Here is a 24,540-nt window from a genome sequence, read left to right as displayed (position 1 = left end):
ATCACCCACAAAATAGAGCATTGGTAATTGAAATAGAATTAAAAAGAAATTTTTTTTTTTTTTATTTTAGCAGTGAGAAGCCTGGGTGACACATATAGTTTGTGATCAGCTGGTACCTGAAGGTTGGCAGTTCAAACCCACCTAGCAGCTTCATGGAAGAAAAGCCTGGCAAAGTACTTTCAGAAAGATTATAGCCCAGAAAACTCTATGGAGCAGTTCTACTCTGTAACACATGGGGTTGCCATGAGTCAGAGCCAGACTGGATGGCAGCTAATAACAGTCAACAGTGTATCTGTTAGGGTTTCACAGGAAATAAATGGCATACTCAAAGGATTTAACTGAAGAGAAATTTGCAGAAGGATGGCCAAAGTTAAGTGGCCCCAAAAGGCATGGAGAAGCATCCTGGGACTATTAATTGCGGGAAGATGTTAAGATCCCCGGACTGAAGAGAACAGAGGTATTAGAGGCCAGCATTAGCTGGAGCCATAGTATAGGGACTGCTAAACAGAAGCCATGGCTACAGAGAAATGCAGCCATTACCAGAAATTCTTGACAAAAGTTAGGGTGTACGGATGTGATAGGCACCTCAACCTCTCTTTTCTCCTGTTTACTCTCCTGCTGGTGCCTCTCATTGGCCAAACCCAACTGGAAGCCATAATGCAAGGGAAGCTCTTTCAGGTGGTTCAATCCATAGAGGTCAGCCTCTCAGGACACAGATCAAAGTAAAGAAGTTCAGAGAATGGATTGAGGAGGCAAATGGACTGTCTATTACAGTAATCAGTCTGGGGTTTTAAGACATTGAGAGAACAAAAATGGGTGGGTAGCAGGGTCAAGGACTAGAAGGCAGGAGGGAACAGGAAAGCTGGTAATAGGGAACCCAAGGTCGAGAAGCGAGAGTGTAGACGTGGGGTTTGTCATAAAACAGTATGTGTACTAACTGTTCAATGAGAAGCTGGTTTGTTCTGTAAACCTTCATCTAAAGTACAATTTAAAAAAAGTGGGTGGTAGAAGTGATGTAAACCACTTTAAGGCCTGGTCATAAAACCTCAAGTGTAATCCTCCATGTACTCTCTCTTTTGCAGTGATTTTGGAGACCACAGAGTCCCTGGTAGTGTAAACAGTTAATGTACTTAAATGCTAACCAGAAAGTTGGAAGTTTGAGACCACTCAGAGGTGTTTTAGAAGAAAGACCTGGCAATCTATTTCTGAAAAATAAGCCGTTGAAAACGCAATGGAGCACAATTGTATTCTGGCATACATGAGGTCACCATGAGTTGGAATCAACTTGACAGCAACTGGATTTTTTGAGACCATCCATCGACGATGGTGATGTTCACAATGGAAGGAGCTTGGCTCTTTGGCTGTCTGGAGCAGAATCCCTGTCCCAGACCACATTGCGTTGTAATATGACACCACTGATATTTCAGTGTTGTTTCAGACGCCAGATGGTGCAGTAGGGTATAATTAACACCAATGACTCCCTAATATGCCTCCCTCCAGGTTTGTTCTCTCTGCTGACCTTCTGAGCACTTAGTCTTTCTGTAAGTTTATTCACAAATTGGTATTTTAGGTGTCTCATCTTAATTTCAACATTTTGTAGCTGAATTCAAAACCTTCCCACAACTCTCTTGCCTTCATGCTCTGCCTTTCCAACGTATTTATTCATTGAGTTAGTCATTCAAGAATATTCATTGCGCCTGATCTCTGCCACAGTCTGGTCTATATACTGAAGATATAAAAACAAAAAAGACATGTTTTCTAATTTCAAAAGGCCCATAGTTTGGTGGAGATAAACTGGTAAACAAGTAATTACTGAAGATGTGTTAAGTGGCATGGTTGTCTGTCAGTTATTTCCACTACCTTACACGTCACATTAGATAAGTCACAGTACCTTAAATTCTTCCTCAGTAATGGCGACACTCTTAGTCTAATATTTGAATGATGACCACATTCTTCTTGCTGCCTCCATTCTTTGCTCACTCTAGTTCATCCCTCATACACTATTGTTAAACTAGTATTCCTCAAATACCTCTTAGTTCAAGGATATTTTACAGTTTTATTTTTTCCTACTGAGTCAAGTCTCAATTCTTCTGCTTGATTGACTTTCAAGAACCTTCAGATTAACTCCCAATCTAGCATTTCAATCCTATCCTCCCAGACTCTCCATTGAAATTGCTAAGCCCTATTTATTGTTACTTTACCTAATCTGTCACATTGACCTTTCCCTTCTATTCCCACTGCTCATCTTAGTTCAGGCCCTATCATCTCACCCCTAAACTACTGTAGTAACTCCTTGGTTGGTTTTCCTGAATTCAGACTCTTCCTTTCTACCCATCCTGCTCCTGCCAACAAATCACTCTCATCAAAGCATCACTTTGATCATGTCAGTCCTCTGTTCAAAAGCTGCTCTATCTTGTGTTCATCCCCGTAATGGCACCGGTATATACCAATGGTCTGGATAAGAAACTTGGGTGCCATCCTTTACTCTTCCTTGTCCCTCACTCCTCTCGTACATCAGTCACCACATTCTTTCTGTTCTATCACCTAAATGTCCGTTAAATTAGACTACTAATACTTTTCTTCATCTCCATAGTTCTTGGCAAAGTTCAGGCCAGTACTATCTCTGGACTGAATTACTGCAACAGCCTTGTAACTGGTATTCTTGACTCTAGCATCACCGTCTTTCAACCCGTTCTCCACATAGCCACAAGACTTAAGTCTTTCTATGATGTTGTTAGGTGCCGTCGAGTCGGCTCCGACTCATAGCAACCCTATGTACAACAGAACGAAACACTGCCTGTGCCATCCTTACAATCGTTGTTATGCTTGAGCCCGTTGTTGCAGCCACTGTGTCAGTCCACCTCGTTGAGGGTCTTCCTCTCTTCCTCTGACCCTGTACTTTGCCAAGCATGATGTCCTTCTTCAGGGACTGATCCCTCCTGGCAACACAGCCGAGGTATGTAAGACGCATTCTCTCCATAGTTGCTTCTAAGGAGCATTCTGGTTGTACTTCTTCCCAGACAGATTTATTCATTCTTCTAGCAGCCCATGGTATATTCAATATTCTTTGCCAACACCGCAATTCAAAGGCATCAATTCTCCTTCGGTCTTCCTTATTCATTCTCCAGCTTTCACATGCATATGATGTGATTGAAAATACCATGGCTTGGGTCAGGCACACCTTAGTCTTCAAGGTGACATCTTTGCTCTTCAACACTTTAAAGAGGTCCTTTGCAGCAGATTTACCTAATGCAATGAGTCTTTTGATTTCTTTACTTCTGCTTCCATGGCTGTTGATTGTGGATCCAAGTAAAATGAAATCCTTGACAACTTCAATCTTTTCTCCATTTATCATGATGTTGCTCATTGGTCCAGTTGTGAGGATTTTTGTTTTCTTTATGTTCAAATGTAATCCATACTGAAGGCTGTGGTCTCTGATCTTCGTTAGTAAGTGCTTAAAGTTCTCTTCACTTTCAGCAAGGAAGACTGTGTTGTCTGCATAACGCAGGTTGTTAACAAGTCTTCTTCCAATCCTGATGCCCTGTTCTTCTTCATATAGTCCAGCTTCTTGGATTATTTGCTCAGCATACAGATTGAATAGGTATGGTGAAAGGATACAACCCAGACGCACACGTTTCCTGACTTTAAATCAATCAGTATCCCCTTGTTCTGTCCAAACAACTGCCTCTTGGTCTATGTAAAGGTTCCTCAGGAGCACAATTAAGTGTTCTGGAATTCCCAGTCTTCGCAACTTTATCCATAATTTGTTATGATCCAAACAGTTGAATGCCTTTGCATAGTCAATAAAACTCAGGTAAACATCCTTGTGATATTCTCTGCTTTCAGCCAGGATCCATCTGACATCAGCAATGATATCCCTGGTTCCACGTCCTCTTCTGAAACCGGTCTGAAGAGGGACCCGGCAGTGTACATCTGGAAAGTATTAGCCAGTGAAAACCTTTCTATGGTAGAAACCTGTTATTATGACTCTCTTGCTTATTGAGTGTTAACAACATGGCCTTGAGGATGAATCTTAAACTCCTTGACACAGTGTAAGTGAACCTTTATGACATGGCTCCTATTTATCTCGTATCTGTCTCATCTCCTCATCCCAACTCTCTCCAGCTGCCTGTTCTATACCTTGTGTTCTAGCTTTACTGAACTACTTTTACCGCAGTGGTTAGGAGTTCAGCTGCTAACCAAAAGGTTTGCAGTTTGACACGACTAGCCACTCTTTGGAAACTCTATGGGGCAGTTCTACTCTGTCCTGTAGGGTTGCTGTAAGTTGGAATCGGTTTGATGGCAACAGGTTTGATTTTAGTTTTGAAATGAGCCACGTGATTTATTACCTGCAGGCTGTCTCACATGTTGTTCCCTATGCTTGGAATGCTCTTTATTTCTACCTACCACCCAACTTTTCTAAGTCTTTTTGGCCTCAGCTTCCCTGATGGTTACAATTATGTCTTTTTTTTTTTTTTTTTTTATCCTTATCTTGCCAGCTCCCCATTCAGTACTTGACACTGGGTATGCTCTTCATTCAGAGAAGTTAAATAACTTATTCATGGTCACATAGCTGGTTAAATGACTGTGAGTTGGGATTTGAACCTGTCTTTTGGTTCAAAAGTCTGTGTACACCCTGCTATACTACACTGCCTCATACCTTGGATGCAACATCTTAAGATAGAGTTTGAAGTCCCATTTTATTCATTCATTCAACAAACTTATTGATTTCCTAATATTTCCCATGCACTGTATTAGACTGAGGGGAAACTGGTCTACAGCAAGACATCTACTGCTTTCAGTTTGCTTCTAGTCTGATGGAAGATGTAGCTAAATAAGAGGTGCTTGTAGGACAGTGTGATAAATGCTATCACAGGAGTAAGTAGAAGGTAATAGGAGAGCCTGTAGGAGGGGCACATAACCCAGTGATAGGGGGCCAAGGAAGGCCTTTGCAGAGAACTGAGTTCTGAACTCACACTGAATGCAGCATAAGCATCGACAAAATGAAGACGCTGGGGGAGACAGTTCAGGGCAACAAAGACAACATAGGCAAAAGTCCTAAAGCATCAGAGACTGTGTCAATACAAGGAACTGAAAGTTGTTTATAATTGCCGAAGTGTAAAACAGCATGGTGTAGTGGTGAGAAATGAAGCTAGACATAATGCAGGGCTTTCTGATGCTAAGGAGCTTAGACTACATCCTCAAGTCAATTAAAAGGCAAAATAGAGTGTTAAACAAGAGAATTACTTGATCAAATTTAAAATTTGAAAACATCCTCTAGTTAACCAGTAGAGAATAGATTAGGGTTGGGTGTGTGGGGGTAGAGTAGAGATGAGGTAGGATGGGAGGAACAGAGGAACAGAGACCAGAGTGCTTGCCACCAAAGAAGGAATATAAGGAGGGAAGCAGGTCTGTAGCAGGTAGAGGAGAAATTGCCCTTTTGTTTGTATTGACTTTGATCAGTTGGTATGTGGGTCAGAAGCTCAGGAGAAATGTTGAGACCCAAATTACAGATTTGTGAGACATGAGCATGTAGAGGGTTATTATAGCCATGGGAGTGTGTGAACCCCCCCAAGAAGAGTATGAGGAGAGGTAGAGTTGAAGGCAGAACTTGCAATAGGTAATGAAAGAGCCAAGGACAAGGAGCTTAGGGAAACCAAAGGAAGAGTGCATTCCCAGAAGGAAGTGGCCGCCAGTGTCAAATGCTACTGGAAGGTCAAATAAGGTAAGGACTTGGGAGGACATGATAAGGTAAAGAAAAGAGTGAGGAGAAAATGGAGAGAGCCTGTGTGGATCACTTTGAAGAAGGAAAGAGAAAAGCTGCTATCTGTCAGGAAGACTTAAAAGATGGCAGAGGAAAGAGAATATTTATGCAGCTGGTATATTGGAAGAGTGCTTGAGGATCTAGGAGAGAGAGAGAGTGTGCTGATGAAATGAGGTCCTTGAGAAGGTGGGAAGGGGGCCTCAGGAACACCAGTGGAGATTCTGGCCTTTGAAAGAAGAGGTGCCTCTTGCACTTTAAAAGAAAAAGAGGAAGAAGGAATGTGGGCACAGGTAAGTTTTTTGGTTTGGTGGTAAGAAGTTCTCATCTAATAGCTTTTGTTTTCTTGCTCAAGTAGATGAGAGAAGTGGAGCGTGTGGAGGGAAGCTGGTGGGGGTAAAGCCTAGAATAGTGCTTTGCACATCTACCCACTCACAAAATCTTGTCATTTACTCAGTTAATACATATTTATTGACTAATTAATAGGGGAATAATTTAATGATGAATGACAAAATCTTTGCTACATCCCTACATGCCATTCCGATCTTCTTTCCACTGGCACTCCTATACAATGTCATGAATATTTGTAGATAACTTGTAAATGCATTTTTCTGGCATTGAGCTCTTGCTCAAAGTATATGCCTTCATATTCAGTTTTTTTTTTTTTTTTTTTGCTGTATCTCTCAAATTGACTATATTGAAGGTACTCATTTCCAATTTCCTCATGTTGCCTATTCAATGCTGAAGCCAAGTTTCAATGTCGTCACTTCTAAATGTCTTCTCTATTCTTGTCCTCACGGATTAGTCCTCTCAACTCCTTTAGAATTTATTTTATGTACCACTTTTGGGTGTTGTTATGGCATATCATTTTAGTTAAGTTTTCATTGTATACTTTGCCTCCCAAGTTAGATAATAAACTTCATGAGGTCAGAAATTTGTATGTAAGTGTATCACTTCTTTGCTGCACCCTGTCTACTTTCTCCAAATTAACACGCTCTCTTCTCTGTCTCTCTCCATCCTTCCATCCTTCCATTTACCCATCACTCTGTCCTCCCTCTTTTCTTTCCCCTTCCCTCCTTCCTTTCTATCCTCACCATTCACTCAGACCAGTTTTCTATTAACCCAAAACCCATTGCCATCGAGTCAATTCCAACTCGTAGTGACCCTATGGGACAGAGTAGAACTGCCCCATAGAGTTTCCAAGGAGTGCCTGGTGGATTCAAACTGTCGACCTTTTGGTTAGCAGCCGTAGCACTTAACCACTAACCAGGGTTAGTTGAGGAACGATTAGCTACCACCAGAGGGCAGTGGACAAGTCAGCGATAATAATGATGGACAAAGGGCCATAAGTTGAGCAAAGTCGATATAATAATAGGACTTACTAAGACTTCTCTACACTCTTTAGCTTTAAAGAAACAGATTTGACTTGTTTAATCCTGGGTGCTAAATTTTAAGTGGGAAAAGAACAAACTGTTAGAATGGCATGACCAGTTGGGGCGTGAGGATGGGTCGGAGCATCTAGAAATATAAGCCTGGAAAAGAAAAACCAAGGCAGCTCACGCCAGTTGTCTTTAAGCTTTTCAATGATGGCATGTGAAACTTATTCTGTTCAGCCTTTATATTGTCTAGTGAGGTCTAATAGGTGAGGGTCGTGTGGGGACAGCATTTGCCTCTGTAGGAGGAAGTTCTAACAGTTTTAATGCTGGAGAAAAAAGTGGTTCAGGTTGCATCGTAGTGATCTGCCCTCTGGGAAGTTTCAGGTCTCAGGCTGGGGGAATACTTCTTCAAAATGTGGTTGAGGGCGATCTGGCTTTAGTTTTGAGATTGGACTAGATGCTTTCTGATGACTCTTCCCATTCCGAGATCCATGAGACTGTGATTTGATCCATATTCCAATACAGGCCCAAATACTCATCCATCTAATCCTCCCTTAGGTCTTTGTGACTTCAGTTAATGTACTAAAATTATATGCTATGGGTATACTCATTGAGAATGGGACCTTTGACATGAGTATATCAGGTACTAACTGGTGACTACAGGAATAGATGGTGGGGGTGAGTGGGTATCTGGAAAATATACATGTTTTGGAAGTCTCAGAAGAGCAAAGAATAGCAGAAACCCTGAGGAGAGAGATGACTACTGAAAAGAGAGGAGATTCTTGAGAGTGTTGTTGGTTAGAAATTAAAAACAAAGAGATGTGTGAACAGGGAAAGGGGTAGTGGTGATGTGTTAGGCTTTTTCTGGGTTCAAGGAACAGAGAAACAGTCAGGTTATATGAGGTAAAGAGTAGGGATCTATTACAATAATAGAGACATAAGTGCAGGAACATCTATACTGCTGGCCCGAATGCACATTAGAACATCATTTAGGCTCTGGAAGGTTGTTGAAGTTCTAACTCCAGCCCCCAAGATGCCTTCTCAGCAGGGAGCATCACCCTTTGTTCCCTGCTCCGCTGTTTCCACACTCTGCAGTCTCAATTGTTCTCTCAGCTCTTGCTTCTGCTGCTGCTAATCAACTTCACTTTACTGTCCTTTTTGCTGTCCTATGGTTTCTGTTTTCTCTGCCTTCACTACCTTCTATACGCCTTTCTGCATCTACCCTGGCTAAGGGGTGTACTTGCTATGACTCACAGTCAAATATACCTAGAGAGAATCTAGAAGGGGCAATTGCTTTTCAGTACAGAGCTTCCTCTGTTGGGCACAGTATGTACCAGGAAGTGCAGTGGTTAAGACCTCAGCTGCTTACCAAAAGGTCAGCAGCTGGAATCCACCAGTCACTCCTTGGAAACCCTATGGGCCAGTTCTACGTTGTCCTATAGGGTCGTTATGAGTTGGAATTGACTCAATGGCAATGGATTTGAGTTTTGGTTTGCCAGCATATATGAAGTCCTTGGATGGTGCAGTCAATGTGCTTGACTGCTAACGGAAAGGTTCAAGGTTCCATCCAGAGGTACCTCAGAAGAAAGCCCTGGTGATCTACTTTTGAAATCAGCCATGAAAACCCTGTGAAGCACAGTTCCACTCTGACACGCGTGGGGTTTGCCATGCATCAGAATCTGCTCGACGGCAGTTGATTTGGTTTGGGTTTTTTATAGTATACTGTGTTATTGTTGTTATAGGCCGTTGAGTTGATTTCAACTGATAGTGACCCTATATGACAGACTAGAATTGCCCCGTAGAATTTTCCAGGCTGTAACCTTTATGGGAAGGACCCCTGGTGGCACAGTGGTTAAGTGCGTGGGTGCTACCTGAAGGGTTGGCAGTTGAACCCACCAGCCACTCCTCGGGAGAAAGATGTAGTGGTCTGCCTGTAAAGATTCACAGCCTTGGAAACCATACGGGGCAGTTCTACTCTGTCCTGTAGCGTCACTATGAGTCAGAATTGACTCCATGGCAGTAGGTAATCTTTATGGGAGCACATTGCCCGGTCTACCACCTGCATAAAGAAGGCATAAAGGGGACTCTAGGCAGGCAGATTTTCTGAAACTTTCAAGAAGGGGTAGTGTAATACTGCTTGACCAGACAATTATGGATGGAAAAGCATAGTATATTCATTACAAGTAGAGTTGAAGGGCTAAAGGTAGAGCTGGAAAAATTCCCAAGGAGGGCAGGCCTTAAGGGTACAAGGTATAAAAGAGAAGAATTTGATTAATAAGCAAAAAAGGGTAAGAGGCAGTAACTGGCATGCTTGTAAATCTGAATGCCCCCTACCCATTCCCCCTTCCTTTGGTGATAACACTGAACCCAGATTTCATGTGAGTGGGGGGAGGGAGGGCTACTCTTCCTAGGGAAGTTAGCCTTGTTAGCCAAGGTGCTCAGCTCTACAAACGAACAAGACTCTGTCAACTTTGCCCCTTAGGAAGAAAGACGAAGGATAGAAAAACAATAATTGGAATGTATTCTTACCCAGCAGCAATATCCTGGAAAAATCGTCGTCTTTCTCTTCCTACCCTGATCCTGGGAAATGCGCTAGTCCTGCCCTTTCCAGATTAGATTTTTAGCTGTTTGATGTACTTATAAGTTTCCCATTTGTTTAAATTAGCCAGTGTCAGTGCTTGATGCTTGCAAAGAAGAAACCTTACAGACATGGGGTTCTTTCTAAATTTTTTGTGTGGGGACCCAGCAAAACTAAACATTGGTGGAAGGCAGTTGCTTAGACATCTGTGTGTCACATTCCTAGGAAAAGAGGAGCAGGCACAAAATTAGTTTTGATGAGAATAATACCTGAAAATGTACCAAATCGCTTACTTTGGTTATTAAATTAAAAACTGAGCATAATGGCACAAATGACAAAAAAAAATTAGTCAGCTTTTAAGAGACGAAAACAACAATGACTCCATAGCCTTGATGTCCTGTCTTCAATAATAACTACGAAATGCTTAATATGTAGCTAAAGGGGATGGTTGGCCCCCCACCCAACAATTTACCTGGATTTGTCTGATGACATCTGACCTACTTTTCAGCATTCCAGACAGTAATTACCCAAAGCCCTTCCCAAAGTCTCAGTTCATAAAGCCTTTTATTAAGGCTTCGCAAGCCTTTTTTTTTTTTTAAGCCTTTAGTGTGCTCCTGCAGCACTTCAAAGCCACACTGGCACCAGGGGCGTATCTTTACAACATGCAGCGCCCGCAGTGCATTCTGAGTTGTTTCAGGTTTAAGGCAAAACTCCAGGAACGAAAATATCAGGTACTGTAACCCGGAGCGATTCATATTATGGAGGGGTGGGGGTAGGGGAATCATTGAGCTGTGGGCGGGGGAATAGTGGTGGAGAGTTGTGGACGCCCAAGGTTCCTGAAACAATTGAAAAAAAAGGGGGGGTTTTCAGGCTGATTCATTCTGAACCAGGCAACAGGCAATTCTAATGAACAGAAACCTGCATTAAAGTTACCATGGTTAACTTTACAATTTGGGTCAGGTAGGAATGGAAATGGCAGGGCAAAGGGTTAGTTACTCCCAAATCCCTTTTCCATCCATCTGGAGCTTGCCATTTCTTTTCTGACTCATATACAGTGTAGACCAGGATGAGATAATGATTTTAACTTACTGCTCCATTTGTAAAATTAAAATATCAAATTGCTCATAAGCTCAGAAAGGAGTGTCGAGGAAATATTAATGAATTTGTTCCAGTGGTTCTATTTCTGCCAAGTGTTTCTCAAAATAGCGTGTGACATAATTGGGGACAATAAAGTGATTGCTTTATCATTCTAGAGTTGCACTGTCCAATAAGGTAGCTGCTATCCACATGTGACTACTGAAATTTATTAAAATTAAATAAAATTTAAAATTTAATTCACACCAGCCACATTTCAAGTTCTCAGTAGCGACATGGCTAGGCTACTGTATTGAACAAGACAGAACTATGGAACATTTCCATCATTGCAGGAAGTTCCATTAGACAGTGACGCTCTAGAGTAATGAATTCTGTTACACCGTCATTGTTTTCACCTGTACTTGTCAATAACCAAAATGCCAAGGAGATATCTTTACCTAAAGAGTCTTTATGTAAATACCAAAGAGAGTCCTGTAAAAATATAGTACAATTAGTAATCCTAGCAAGATTGGAATTTCTCTTAGTGGTAACCTTAATGATTAACATTTCATCCTCCTACTGACTAGTTTTCTTTTACAAAATCGGGAAAGGGAGTTGCAAGGTGAAATCTTGTTGGAAATTATTTCAAATAGTTTTTATTTTGGCTGTGGAGATGATTCAGTATCCTTAGAAAATGCAAGGCAAATGTGATTGCCTTAGTTACTACACATTTTGCAGTTGTAGTATCGTGCTAGTCAGTTGCCTGTTTTACTTAAAAAAAGATGATTTAGCCTCGGATACACAAGCAGGGCTGCTTGTGTTCTCCACAGACATCATTCTAAAATGCGATATATGTCGCAGGATATATCATATGTAGCACAATGACCAACAGGCATAATCGTTCTTAATACGTGTTTCTAGATTGAGTTTATAAACTACAGTCCCGTTAAAAATGAAACCTACTTAATAGTGTTTTAATATAAAAGAACATGTTCATTAAATAAAATCCAGAAAGTACAAGTAGAAAAAAGTTCATATACTCATGATTCCCTTGGTCTTTTGAAGTCACGCATATTCTGTTTTGTTTCTTAAAAAAATTTGTAATTATGCTAGATTTTAACTTTCACATTATAGAATATATGCTAACGCCTGTGCCTCTAGACCCGTTGTGCGTCAAGTCTGAAGAGGGGTCTCTCTAGGAAAGATTCGATGGGGGCAGGAAGCGAAGAAGATTTTGGAAATCCTCATGTCTTTATGCATCCCTCACTTATACCTATCTTGGAACAGTTAACACCTGTATGGCATTTTAAGGCCATCCTTTGACACGTGAGGAAAAAAAAGAGGTGTTGCTAATTTACACTGCCAATTTAAGTTCGCAAGGGTCAAGTCGCAATCAAAGCAAAAAAAATTCTGGGCAGCTGGATGCTTTATTTGTTTAATAACAAATTGCCAGAGCATTAACTCAGTACTTTTTATTTTGCTTTGGCTGGCGGGGAGGGGAGTCCTTTCCTCGCCGCCACCGGTAGCTTCTCAGTGCCCTGGGGGTGGGGTCCGCCCCTTCTCTCGCCTTGGGGTGCGGTGGGTGCGGTACAAAGGCTCCGCCTCCCTGGCAACCGTTGGTAAAGCGGGGAACCGGTAGCGGGGGCCGCAGCCGGGCGGGTCGGGACGGGGGGCGGGCGCCCGCACGCGGTCACGTGCCGGCCTGGGCGCCGAAGGTCCAGGCGCGCGCTTGGCGGAGCGGCTGCGGGGAGGGGCGGTGCCACCTAGCGGAGCCGCGCCAGCTGCCTCGCGCTGCCCCCAGTTCCCGGCGCGGGGACCCCCGAGGCCGGCCTTAGGCTGGGGCCGAGGATCCGCGGGACTGCGAGCCAGCGTTGGTGACAGGCGGTCCTGAAGCCGTGGCCCCGCCCCCGGAGCGCTGGGAGCCCCAGTGACCGCGTAGGTCAGTTTCTCGCGGCTGCCGTCGCCCGGAGTTAGGGGCCGGTTCAGGGCGAGCGGGGGTGGTGGGCGTTCGTCTCCTGGGAGTCTTTGATGATGGTCAGGGTCGTGGCGCGAAGATGGTGGGCTCGCAGCCGAGCTTCCATCGCTTCCCGGCGGCCCCTGGCTACCCCAGGGCTGCAAGAGTTTAGTGACAAGTAGCAACGTGTTGGCATTTTTGCATTTCCACTGAAGGTGCTATGATTTCGTGCTGGTGCCACTTGTATTCCCTGGGAAGGCATCAGCTGCGTGCTGTCTAGGTTCTTTGGTGTGTGCACCGTAACTTTAGTTCACTAGTAACATAAGGAGGATTGTTTCACAATGGAAGTCACGCGCTGTTCATGTGACTGTTTTTGCAGTGCACCGCGTGGTCCGTTCAAATGTGAATATTGAATCCGGGGATTCAGAGACAGCCTGAAAAATCGCAGCTGCCCTATGGACTGACAGGAAGCGTTGAAAAGCGTTACCTTATTTAGTTTACATTAGCTTTAACTGTCAAAGTTGTCACTTTATGCAGACAATATTGCGAAACGGAATCCTTGGCAGTGTGATGTTAACTTGAACAAGGCCGCTTAAATGTTTCATATTTAGCACGTAGACTACGGATAGTTGACATATAATTAGCGTGAAAATCAGTGATGAATTTTCCCTGAAACTTGTTATCCTTTAGTCTTTGCAGTGTGGTAGATGGCATTCTGGATATAGAGTTACAAATGTCCTCACCTCTACTCAGCATTTGAGAAAGACGTCGTTGATTTGTTTGTTGGGATAGCAATGTTTTCATTCTAACTTGGATACGTTAATTTTTTGCAACCAGTGTTCTCTTTCTCCAAACTGAAATTTTTAAGATCTTTGTATTAACTATGCGATAGTTACAAAATCCACCCTTTTTTCATTCTCTCATTCTAAATAACTAGACGGGCTCTACCTACAGTCTATTGAAAGAAGGGGAGAAAACTGCCAGGAACATTGTTTTTTTAAATTAACTAATACCTTTTTCATCTCTCCCAGGCAGAGCAGCTCCCCCATAACAATTGAGCAACTGATAATCAAAATAGGAGTAACTACTACAAGTTGAGCTGGTTTATTAGAAGCAGTTGTATCTCAGCGTAGAGTTTTGTGAAGATCACTTATGACATTTACTAAATACCTCATTGTGAATCAGGAGAAACTTGTGGTTTCGTGCCTAATTCTTGTCCCTTAAGGACCCTCTTCCTGTAGGTATGATTTGGAAGTACATATACCTGTGATTCAGAAGGGCTAGGTTATTATTACTGTAAAAAACACTCTTCTCCCTCCCTTTCTCCCAAATAAAGGAAAATGATACTGTTTTAGAACCACTAACCAGGTTGAAGAAAACAGCCATTCTCTTTTTAGTGATAAGAGGGCACAATAGTCTATTAGAGTTTTTTTTCCTTATGACTTTATTTTACTTAGAGATACATCTACAGTTGATCATAATATTTTTAGTTGGAACTCCGTTGTGGCAGTTTCTTACCTCTTGAGATCACTAGAAGCTGAGCTTTTGTACATTATATATGTTCACTGAGAATAGTAGTTGGAAGTAGAAATGCAACCTAATAACATAAAAAGGAGAAAATAAGATAGTAAGTGCATATGAGATTTTGAAATGTTTCAGAACCTTGTCAGTTCTTTCAAGCCAGGTCTGATGACAGTCAGAACCTTACTGATGACTTAGTAAATTCTTTGCAGTTCCTAGAAAGAGGACAGGTGTTACCAGTGTTGCACCAGCTTATACCAGTCTCACCAGAATTCGTTAATGAATTGTGAGAGAAGAACTGTGATGTACTCTGGACAATATATATTAATTGGTGATTATGGTGTCATATAAATATCTAATACGATGTTCTTGGTCAGTAGAAATGTTGGGATTTTTCTCACTTCTCCCATCAATATTTCACCAGCACGGTCACAATTAAGGGACTGTATAAGGTGGACAAGTATAAAAAAAAGTTTACTGCTGTTTGGAAGAGGGTATGCTAAGTCACTCACTTTGAGTTGTTTATTCATCAGCTTGCAGATAGGAAATTACTATCTAGTGAAAGCAGTTAAAAAAAAGTTTACTGCTGTTTGGAAGAGGGTATGCTAAGTCACTCACTTTGAGTTGTTTATTCATCAGCTTGCAGATAGGAAATTACTATCTAGTGAAAGCAGTCCTTAACTGTACGTTGACCTATCATGTGACAATGGAAAGTAACCACATGATTTTTTACTCTGTTGTCTAACGTTTTCCTTTAAAGAGAAACTTCTGGGTATATGATGCATAAGTGGTCAGTATGATTATACATGAGTTTAGTTCAGTTTGGAAGATAATTTTCCAATATGAAATAATCAAAATGGGAAAAGTTTAAAGACATTTTGTCTAAAAGTTAAGGGATTTTATTAAAAGATGACATTTAATTGAGCTCTTTGTTAGTTTTTATTATCTAAAATTTGATTATCTAATTTGTAGCCTTCTCTGCCCTTTGCTTCTATATAGCCAACCTCTTTTGAAACAGTAGTTAATAGTTTTCAGAATCTGTCAAGTTGAAATTCCAATCAGGGGTGCATCTCAGGGTTAGTTCTTGGTTTTTTGAAGCAGAAACAGTTTATAGCAACCTACGGTTAGTTTAGGGGCCTGGTAGTGCAGTGGTTAAGTGTTCGGTCACTAACTAAAAGATCAGCTGTTCAAACCCACCAGTGCTCTGGGGGAGAAAGATGTTACAGTGTTGGAAACCCTATGGGACAGTTTTACTATGCCTAAAAGGTTGCTATAAGTTGGAATTGACTTGATGGCAACTGTTTTTTTTTTTTGTTTAGAAGTAGATTAGTTCTAATTGTGGAACTTTATTGTCTTTGATTTCTCTAGGAATTTTCTGCTTTGATTCTGGAGAAATTAAACTCTAGTTATAAAGAAAAAAAGCAGTTCAAGTTATGAAATAATAGACTCTAACCAAATTTAGGAGTCCCTGAGTGGCACAAATATTTGAGTGTTTGACTACTAGCCGAAAGGCACCTCAGAAGAAAGGCCTGGTGATCTGCTTCTGAAAGGTCACAGCCTTGAAAACCCTATGGAGCAGGTCTACTCTGCACACATGGGGTCGTCGTGAGTAAAGGATCACCTTGATGGCAACTCACAAAAACAACAACCAAATTTAGCAAGTCATGATTGCCCTTTAAGCTGCAAGTTTTAACGTCTCTGCCAAGTTGGCAGAATTGTTGGGGCCACAGAACTTACCACTGTGCTGAGTGAGGATTTAGTCATGGATTGTCAAGTATATGCACCAGTTTCACTAGTCATTTGTTGTTGTTGTTGGTTAGGTGCCGTCAAGTTGGTTCCAACTCATAGCCACCCTATGTACAAGAGAACAAAACACTCCCCGGTCCTATACCATCCTCACAATTGTTCCTGAGCCCATTATTTAAGCCACTGTGTCAATCCATCTTGTTGAGGGTCTTCCTCTTTTTCCTTGACCCTACAATTTAGTGTTTTTAAAACCACAAGATACAAACTTGTTTCCTGAAAAATAATTTAGAATTAGAGGCCTACCTGTCCCTCTAGTCGACCTTGGAAGAGAGGAAACATAAGGCAAAAATGGCCTCTAGTTTCTCGTATTTTGAAGCTGAAAATGTTTTTTGTTTTTTTTTCTTCCTGGACATGTCCTTGAAAACATTCTCTTGGCAAGTAAAATCTCATTAACAAACTCTAAAAATGGAGCTTGGAATTCATGAATTTGAACAGAGCCACTGAAAACCATCTACACCATGGTCATGAAAAATACAACCTGTGCTGATAGAACATGGTTCACCTCCATCTTGGCCAGCTGCAGCAAGGGATTGCTTGTCTTTTTCTTTTGGCTTAAACATCAGATACAAAGTGCTTTCTGTAATAAGCCCTCATGATTTGAAGGAATTAAAAAAAAAAAAATCTGCTCAGCATATGAACTTGGATTCTTCTATGTTGTGTTTTTTTTTCCTAAACTGTTAATCACAGAAATTAAAGAGTTTATACAGATGCATTAAACAAAGAAACTAGTTACAGTACGGAAATATTCCAGAGTGTGTATTTTTAAAAAGTTTTCCCTTAATATGGCTTTATTTCTGTGACATGTAAGGACACCTTTAGGGTCGTCGTCTTTTTTTTTTTTTTGCACTTTAGACGAAGTTTTATACAACAAACTAGTTTGTCATCAAATAGTACACGCATTGATCTATGACATTGGTTAACAACCCCATGACGTATCAACACACTCCCTTCCCAACCCTGGGTTCCCTGTTAACAGCTTTCCTGATCTCTCCTGGCTTCCAGGCCCTGCCCCAGGGCCGGTGCGCCCTTCAGTCTTGTTTTGTTCCATGGGCCTGTTCAATCTTTGGCTGAAGGGTGAACCTCAGGAGTGACCTCATTACTGAGCTGAAAGTGTGTCTGACGGCTGTACGCTCAGGGTTTCTCCAGTCTCTGTCAGGCCAGCAAGTCTGCTCTTTCTTTTCGAGTTGGAATTTTGTTCTACATTTTTCTCCAACTCTGTCCGGGACCCTCTATTGTGATCCCTGTCAGAGCAGTCAGTGGTGATGGCTGGGCCACCATCTCATTGTACTGGACTCAGTCTGGTGGAGGCAATGGCAGATGTGGTCCATTAGTACTTTGGACTAATTTTTCCCTTGTGTCATTAGTTTTCTTCATTCTTCCTTGCTCACAAAGGGCTGAGGCCAGTGGAGTATCCTAGATGGCTGCTTCTAGGGTCTTATAGACAGATTTAATTGTTTTGTTTCCAAAGAACTGAGTCCACACGCATCCATATATTCATTCATCATTTGCTTAATTAATATTTGGTTGCCTACTGTGTTCCAGGCAGCATGCTAGTTACTATAGTTAAGCACTTGACTACTAGCTGGAAGGTTGGTGTTTGAACTCACCCAGAGGTGCCTTCAGATATAGGCATGGTGGTCTGCTTCCAAAAGGTCACAACCTTAAAAACCATATGGAACACTTCTACCCTGCACACATGGGGTCACCATGAGTCAGAATCAGCTTGATGGCAACTAACAACAGCAACAATGACAGACACGGGATCCTTCTTCTAATCAAGTTTACAGCCTAGTCTAGGGGCAGCCAAAGAAATGCCTGCATGAATGCCTACAGACTGACATATGGTAGCAAGTATAAGATGCCGCAAGGGCTTATAAAGGGGACTGAGTTGAGATTGGGGATAGAGGGGCAAGTCTTAAGACCCCTCCAGAAGCGTGGATAGTAATTTGTACGCATGTCTTCCCTACAACGTTTTTTTTTCCCTTTTAGTTTTTATTGTGCTTTAAGTGAAAGTTTACAAATCAAGTCAGTCTCTCATACAAAAATTTATATATACACCTTGCTATATACTCCTAATTGCTCTCCCCCAATGAGACAGCACACTCCTTCCCTCCACTCTCTCTTTTCGTGTCCATTCCGCCAGCTTTTGACTCCCTCTGCCCTCTCATCCCCCCTCCAGACAGGAGATGCCAACATAGTCTCAAGTGTCTACCTGATCCAAGAAGCTCATTCTTCACCAGCATCTTTTTCTATCCCATTGTCCAGTCCAATCCTTGTCTGAAGAGTTGGCTTTGGGAATGGTTCCTGTCCTGGGCTAACAGAAGGTCTGGGGGTCATGACCTCCGGGGTCCTTCTAGTCTCAGTCAGACCATTAAGTCTGGTCCTTTTACGAGAATTTGGGGTCTGCATCCCACTGTTCTTGTGCTGCCTAAGGGGTTCTCTGTTGTGTTCCCTGTCAGGGCAGTCATAAGTTGGAGCCAGGCACCATATAGTTTTTCTGGTCTCAGGCTGATGTAGTCTCTAGCTTATGTGGGGCTTTCTATCTCTTGGGCTCATAATTACCTTGTGTCCTTCGTGGTCTTCATTCTCCTTTGCCTCAGGTGGGTTGAGACCAACTGATGCATCTTAGATGGCCCCTTGCTAGCGTTTAAGACCCCACATGCTGCTCTCCAAAGTGGGATGCAGAATGTTTTCTTAATAGATTTTATTATGCCAATTGACTTAGATGTCCCCTGAAACCATGGTCCCCAAACCACCACCCATGCTACACTAGCTTTCAAAGCATTCAGTTTATTCAGGAAAGTTCTTTGCTTTTGGTTTAGTCCAACTGTGCTGACCTCACCTGTATTGTGTGTTGTTTTTCCCTTCTCCTTAAGTAGTTCTTATCTACAATCTACTAGGGTCGCTATGAGTCGGAATCGACTCGACAGCAGTGGGTTTTTGGTTTGAATTAGTGAATACCCATCTCCCTCCCTCCCTCCCCCCTCTTGTAACCATCAAAGAATATTTTCTTCTCTGTTTAGACTATTTCTCCAGTTCTTATAATAGTGGTCTTATACAATATTTGTCCTTTTGCAGCTGGCTGATTTCACTTAGCATAATGCCTTCTAGATTCCTCCATGTTATGAAATGTTTCACAGATTCATCACTGTTCTTTATCTATGTGTAGTATTCCATTGTGTGAATATACCATAATTTATTCATTCATCTGTTGATGGCCACTTTGGTTGCTTCCATCTTTTTACTATTGTAAACAGTGCTGCAGTGAACACGGCTGTGCATGTATGTGTTCGTGTAAAGGCTCTTATTTCTCTAGGATATATTCCAAGGAGGAATGGGATTGCTGGATCATATGGTAGCTCTATTTCTAGCTTTTTAAGGAAATGCCAAATCGATTTCCAAAGTGGTTGTACCATCTTGCATTCCCACCAGCAGTGTATAAGTGTTCCAGTGTCTCTGTAACTTCTCCAACATTTATTATTTTGTGTTTTTTGGATTAATGCCGGCCTTGTGGGAGTGAGATGGAATCTCATTGTAGTTTTTGTTTGTATTTTTCTAATGACTGATGCTTGTGAGCATTTCCTCATGTGTCTGTTAGCTACCTGAATGTCTTCTTTAGTGAAGTGTCTGTTCATATCTTTTGCCCATTTTTTAATTGGGTTATTTGTCTTTTTGTAGTTGAGTTTTTGCAGTATCATGTAGATTTTAAGAGGTCAGGTCCTGCAGGTGCTGATCGGAAATGTCATAGCTAAAAGGTTTTTTCCAGTCTGTAGGTAATCTTTTCACTCTTTTGGTAAAGTCTTTGGATGAGCATAGGTGTTTGATTTTGAGGAGCTCCCGGTTATCTAGTTTCTCTTCTGCATTGTTAGTAATGTTTTGTATACTGTTTATGCCATGTATTAGGGCTCCTAACGTTGTCCCTATTTTTTCTTCCATGTTCTTTATTGTTTTAGATTTTATATTTAGGTCTTTGATCCATTGTGAGTTAGTTTTTGTGCATGGTGTGAGGTATGGGTTTTGTTTCATTTTTTTGCAGATGGATATCCATTTATGCCAGCACCATTTGTTAACAAGACTGTCTTTTCCCCCATTTAACTGATTTGGGGCCTTTGTCAAATATCAACTGCTCATATGTGAATGGATTTATGTCTGGATTCTCAATTCTGTTCCGTTGGTCTATGTATCTGTTGTAGCAGTACCAGGCTGTTTTGACTACTGTAGTGCTGTAATAGGTTCTAAAATCAGGTAGAGCGAGGGCTCCCACTTTGTTCTTCTTTTTCAGTAATGCTTTACTTATCCGGGGCCTCTTTCCCTTCCATATGAAGTTGGTGATTTGTTTCTCTGTCTCATTAAGAAATGTCACTGGAATTTGGATCGGAATTGCATTGTATCTATAGATGGCTTTTGGGAGAATAGACATTTTTACAATGTTAAGTCTTCCTATCCATGAGCAAGATATGGTTTTCCACTTATGTAGGTCTCTTGGTTTCTTGCAGAAGTGTTTTGTAGGTTTCTTTGTATAAGTCTTTTACATCTCTCGTAAGATTTATTCCTAAGTATTTTATCTTCTTGGGGGCTACTGTAAATGGTATTGATTTGGTGATTTCCTCTTAGATTTTTTTTTGTTGGTGTAGAGGAATCCAACTGATTTTTGTATGTTTATCTTCTATCCTAATACTCTGCTGAACTCTTCTATTAGTTTCAATAGTTTTCTTGAGGATTCTTTAGGGTTTTCTGTGTGTAAGATCATGTCATCTGCAAATACAGATCCTCTTATTTCTTCTTTGCCAATCTGCATGTCCTTTATTTCTTTATCTAGCCTCATTGCTCTGGCTAGGACCTCCAGCAAAATGTTGAATAAGAGTGTTGATAAAGGGCATCCTTGTCTGGTTCCCAATCTCAAGGGGAATGCTTTCGGGCTCTCTCCATTTAGGGTGATGTTGGCTCTTGGCTTTGTATAAATGCCCTTTATTATGTTGAGGGATTTTCCTTCTATTCCTGTTTTGCTGAGAGTTTTTATCATGAATGGGTATTGAACTTTGTCAGATGCCTTTTCTACATCAGTTGATAAAATCATGTGATTCTTGTCTTTTATTTTCTTTATATGATGGATTACATTAATTGTTTTTCTTATGTCGAACCATCCCTGCATACCTGGTGTGAATCCCACTTGATCATGGTGAATTATTTTTTTGATATGTTGTTTAATTCTATTGGCTAGGTTTTTGTTGAGGACTTTTGCATCTAAGTTCATGAGAGATATAGGTCTGTAATTTTCTCTTTTTGTGGTGTCTTTACCTGGTTTTGGTATCAGAGGAATGCTGGCTTCATGAATGAGTTTGAGAGTATTCCGTCCTTTGCTCTGAAATACCTTTAGTAGTAGTGTTAACTCTTCTCTGAAAATTTGGTAGAACTCTGGAGTGAAGCTGTCTGGGCCAGGGTTTTTTTTGTTGTTGTTGTTGGGAGTTTTTAAATTATCTTTGTACTCTCTTCTTTTGTTATGGGTCTATTTAGTTTTTCTACCTCTCTCTGTTTGTGTTAGTTCAGGTAGGTAGTGTGTTTCTAAGAATTCATCCATTTTTTCTAGGTTTTCAAATTTGTTAGAGTACAGTTTTTTTGTAGTAATCTGGTATGATTCTTTTAATTTTATTTGGGTCCGTTGTAATATCACCCATCTCATTTCTTATTCAGGTTATTTGCATCCTCTCCTGTTTTTTTTTTAAAAAAAAATTTATATATATTTTTTCTCCTGTTTTTCTTTTGTCATTTTGGTCAGTGGTTTATCAATTCTGTTAATTTTGTCAAAGAACCAGTGCTTGGTCTTGTTAATTCTTTGAATTGTTTTTCTGTGTTCTATTTCATTTAATTCTGCTCTAATTTTTATTATTTGCTTTCTTCTGGTGCCTGAGGATTTCTTTTGCTGCTCTCTATTTGTTCAAGTCATAGGGATAATTCTTTGATTTTGGCCCTTTCATCTTTTTGTATATGTGCTTTTATTGATGTAAATTGAACTCTGAGCATTGCTTTTCCTGTGCCCCAAAGGTTCTGATAGGAAGTGTTTTCATTCTCATTGGATTCTATGAATTTCTTTATTCCGTTCTTAATTTCTTCTATAATCCAGTCTTTTCTGAGCAGGGTATTGTTCAGTTTCCAAGTATATGATTTCTTTTCTCTGCTTTTTCTGTTATTGATTTCTACTTTCATAGTTTTATGGTTAGAGAAGATGCTTTGTGACATTTCAGTGTTTTGGATTCTGCTAAGGCTTGCTTTATAACCTAATGTGTGGTGTATTCTAGAGAATGTTCCATGTGCACTAGTAAAGAAAGTATACTTAACTGCTGTTGGGTGGAGTGTTCTGTATATGTCTATAAGGTCAATTTATTTGGATGCGGTGTTTAGATCTTCTGTGTCTTTATTGAGCTTCTTTCTGGATGTCCTGTCCTTCACCGAAAGTGGTATGTTGAAGTCCACTACTATGTGGAACTGTCTATCTCAGTTTTCAATGCTGTTAGAGTTTGTTTTATGTATCTTGCAGCCCTGTCTTTGGGTGCATAAATATTTAATATGGCAATACCCTCGTGGCATATTGTCCCATTACTCATTGTATAACGTCCTTCCTTATCATCTTTATTCTTGGTGGATTTAACTTTAAAGTCTATTTTGTAAGAAATTAATATTGCCACTTATGCTTTTTTTTTTTTGATTGTTGTTTGCTTAATGTATTTTTTCCATCCTTTGAGTTTTAGTTTGTTTGTGTTTGAGTCTAAGGTGTGTCTCTTATAGGCAGCATATAGATGGATCATGGTTTTTTTTATCCATTCTGCCACTCTCTGTCTCTTTATCGTTGTATTTAGTCCATTTACATTCAGCGTAATTATGGATAGGCATGAATTTAATGTTGTCATTTTGATGTCCTTTTTTGTGTGTTGTTGACAATTTCTTTTTCCCACTTAAATTTTTTCTGCTGAGTAGTTTATCTTTATGTATTTTCTTTTCCTCATATTCGTTGTTGTTGATTTTGTTTCTGCTGAGTCTGTTATTTTCCTTGTATTTTTTGTGTGTGTGTGTGTAGGATAGTTTGTCTCCTTGGTGGTTACCTTAATATTTACCCCTGTTTTTCTAAATTTAAACCTAACTTTTATTTCTTTGTACTGCCTTGTCTTCCTCTCCATATGAAAGATCTATGACTTCATTTCTTAGTCCCTCTTTACTGTTTTAATATTGTTTTCTTTTACATAATGACATTGCTGTTTCCCTATTTTGAGCATTTTTTTAATCTTGATTTATTTTTGTGATTTCCATGTCTGGGTTGACATCTAATTGCTCTGTATGGTGTTCTAGTTTTGGGATGATACCTGATATTATTGATTTTCTAACTAAAGAACTCCCTTTAGTATTTCTTGTAGTTTTGGTTTGGTTTTTATGAATTCTTTAAACTTCTGTTTATCTGGAAATGTCCTAATGTCACCTTCATATTTGAGAGACAGTTTTGGTGGATATATGATTCTTGGCTGGCATTTTTTTTCCCTTCAGTTCTTTATATAAGTCATCCCATCGTCTTCTTGCCAGCATGGTTTCCGCCGAGTAGTCTGAGTTTATTCTTGACTCTCCTTTGTTTATCGTTTATCCCTAGCTGCTCTTAAAATTCTATCTTTATCTTTGGATTTGGCAAGTTTGATTATGTCTTCGTGACTTTCTTTAAAAATCTACCTTATGTGGAGTTTGATGAGCATCTTAGATAGGTATCTTCTCATCTTTCATGATATCAGGGAAGTTTTCTGCCGACAAATCTTCAACAATTCTCAGTATTTTCTGTTATCCCTTCCTGTCCTGGTACTCCAATCACTCATAAGTTATTTCTCTTGATAGAATCCCACATGATTCTTAAGTTTTCTTCTTTTTTTTAAATTGCTTTATCTGATTTTTCTTCAAATATATTGGTGTCAAGTGCTTTATCTTCAAGCTCACCAATTCTGCCTTCCACTTGCTCAATTCTGCTCCTCTGACTTTCTGTTGAGTTGTCTAATTCTGTAATTTTATTGTTACTCTTCTGAATTCCCGATTGCTGTGTCTCTATGAATTCTTGCAGCTTATTAAATTTTTCATTATGTTCTTGAAGAACCTTTTTCATTTCTTTAGCTACCTTATCTGTGTGTTCCTTGGCTTGTTCTGCGTATTGCCTGATCTCCTTCCTAACTTCGTTCCTGATGTCTTGAAGAGTTCTATATATTAATCTTTTGAATTCTGCATCCTGTAATTCCAGGAAGGCCCTTCATCCAGAAGATTCGTTGATTCTTTGTTTTGAGAGCTTGTTGAGGCAATCATGGTCTGTTTCTTTATGTGACTTGATATTGACTGTTGTCTCCGAGCCATCTATAAGTTATTAGTTTATTTTATGTTTGCTTACTATATCCTAGCTTCTTGCTTTGTTTTGATACGCCCAAATGGGTTGCTTGAGTGAGCTAGCTTG

General features: G+C 40.5%; 1 protein-coding gene across 2 annotated transcripts in view; it reads left to right on the top strand.

The window, feature by feature from the left end:
* OSBPL1A (oxysterol binding protein like 1A) overlaps nucleotides 1-24,540 on the top strand; it is a 256,420-nt gene that overhangs the window by 12,481 nt on the left and 219,399 nt on the right. Inside the window, exon 1 of one of the 2 annotated variants that reach the window (XM_049901658.1) lies at nucleotides 12,639-12,728. The exons of the other annotated variant lie outside the window; for it this stretch is intronic. The gene's annotated coding sequence lies outside the window, so the exon portion shown is untranslated. Of the gene's footprint in view, nucleotides 1-12,638; nucleotides 12,729-24,540 lie in introns of those variants that run through there. 2 annotated transcript variants of the gene reach the window in all.

The sequence above is a fragment of the Elephas maximus genome, chromosome 11 (assembly GCF_024166365.1).
Source record: "Elephas maximus indicus isolate mEleMax1 chromosome 11, mEleMax1 primary haplotype, whole genome shotgun sequence".
In the NCBI taxonomy this organism is placed as follows: Eukaryota; Metazoa; Chordata; class Mammalia; order Proboscidea; family Elephantidae; genus Elephas; species Elephas maximus.
Note: the sequence above shows the minus strand (reverse complement) of the source record. Positions and strands in the feature narration are given on the sequence as shown.